Source organism: Lagenorhynchus albirostris, chromosome 4, assembly GCF_949774975.1.
Source record: "Lagenorhynchus albirostris chromosome 4, mLagAlb1.1, whole genome shotgun sequence".
Classification (NCBI taxonomy): domain Eukaryota; kingdom Metazoa; phylum Chordata; class Mammalia; order Artiodactyla; family Delphinidae; genus Lagenorhynchus; species Lagenorhynchus albirostris.
Genome location: NC_083098.1, coordinates 117,332,311 through 117,334,643, shown reverse-complemented (window position 1 = coordinate 117,334,643; position 2,333 = coordinate 117,332,311).

The following is a 2,333-nucleotide window of genomic DNA, read 5'->3' as shown; positions in this document are numbered from 1 at the left end:
AAGGCCAACATGTATCCCTCCACAGGCCCCATTGCTGCTTCTTTCTCCATCAGGTATCCCCGAGTTCATGGGAGGAACTTGAGGAGTAGGTCCAGTTGCTTCTATGTGTGCTGACTACGGTGGCGGGGTGTTGGCCTTGGTGACTGTCTCTGAAGAGCAGAAGCTGGGATACGCTCCTTCTCCCCAGAGTGGCCCAGTAATAAGACTTTTTAAGAATAGGCTGATTTACTTCCCACTGCCAAGTTCAGTGAAGAGTTTTCCCAGCCCAAGTGGCCAGGGCTGTCTGGGTTAAAACTCTTACACTGGCTGCTAATAAATCTGAACTTGAAGCGAATAGGTTTGCTTTTGTTAATTACCACTGTGCTGGTGGTAGCAGAAACCTGGCCGGTATGGAATCGCTAATACTCTATGGTTAGTTCTCTCTGGCTATTTCTGGAGGTTAGGTCAGGACCAGGACAGGTAAGACTAAGTCCTAACTGTGACTAGGACGAAGGGGGTAGAGACAAGCCTTTTTCATTCACAGAAATTGCCCAAGGGAAAGTGATTTTTTTTCTTGGGTTATGCCCTGTCACAGAGAACCTCTGGCCAGAATCTAGCTAAGCCCTTATTGTTACAGTTCTAGGCAACCAGATCTTTTTGCTTCACACCCTCACTGTTGATAAGGGCGCAAGGTAAATCTAGGTTGGGTAGATCAGGACTTATTCAGTGCCCCATTCAACACCCAGAAGTACCATCACACGTACCTCTGTCTCAGGCCAGGGCCAGCCACTGGTCCTATCTCACCCCTACTACAATAGCTTTTGGATCAAGTCACCACAAGTCACCTTGATATACTTCCCTACTTCTATATCTCTCCAAAAAAGAGGGAGAGTTCTTGGATCCTTTTTTCCTAAGGAACCATGGCTCCTTGTTCTATCTTTACCTACTTCTTCAAATCCTATTTTTTCTAACCCCTCATGTCTCATTCCTCCTTAATCCACTCTACTATAGCTTCCATGCTCCCCAGGATTTGTAGTGATACCAGCTAGCCGAATACAATGGTGACATTTTTTTAACACCATCTCACTGACCAATCAGCACATGGTTAACCTTTCTCTCATTCTTAAAACTCTCTTGGCTTCCCCGACACCATGTTCTTCTGATTTTTCTCTCTACCATTGACAGCCTTTGTTTTCCTCCTTTTGGATGGTCTTTTTTTGCTTAACCACTAAATTTTTGAGCATTCCAAAGGCTTAGTTTCTTTGTTCTTTTCTATCAATACCTCATTCTAGGCGATCTCACCCATTTCCAGGGCTTTACACACCACCTGAATGATGATGATTTCCAATTTAATTTCATCAGCCTTCACTGAGCTCCAAACTTATACATCCAACCTCCTCCCTGATATGAAATCTAATAACTAATCATTTCAAACCTAAATTTTTGATTCCCTTCCCAAATCTGTTCCTTTCTTTACCATTTCAGTAAATGACATCGATATCTATGTAGTCATTCAGGCTGAAAACCTAGAAATCATCCCTGATGCCTCCTTTTTCTCTTATTCCTATGTTTAATCCATCAGCAAATCTATTCGGCTCACCCTCCCAAATCTATCTCAAATTCAACCATTTCTCTTATTCTCTACCTTTCTCTCTTGGCCCAAGTCACTGACTGGAGTGACCATCCAACTGGTCTCCCTGTTTCCACGCTAGTTCCCTTGCCAGTCATTCTCTACACAGCAGAGTGATTTTTTAAAAATGTGATTCAGATCATGCTCTTCCCCCGTCATTTCAAATAAACGCAACCCAAATTCTTTACTTGGTGTGGTCTGGTCTTGTCACACAAGCTTCATCCATTTGGTTTCTTTTTAGCAGGTGTAAAGGTAGGTCCTTTTATCTTTTCACGTAGCTCCTTTTTTCTTCAACTCAACCCCAATCTTGCTGGCAACAGACCACCTCTTGATCTATTTAAGAACTGGTTTCGTGCATTGAGAGGGGGGTATATTTCTCCTCCCCTGGAATCTGGATTGGCCTGTAGCTGCTTTGGCTAATAGAGGATGACAGTTCCAGTCCTGGTCTTTAAGAGATCTGGCAGCTTCTGTCTTGTTGTCTTGGAGCAACGCAAGCAGTCCAGCTAAGCTGAAGTTGTCCTGCTGTGAGGGAGCCCAAGCTCCGCATGTGAGAGGCCGCGTAGGAAGAGAGAGAGAAATGCCTGGCTCCCTCACAGCTGTTCTCACACACTGAGGAGCGGCCCCAGTCTGTCCCCTCTGTGCTCTGTTCGAATTCTTGGAAATGTGAGATGGAGTTGTTTTAAGCCACTAAGTTTTGAGGTAGTTTGTTATGCAGTGATATACA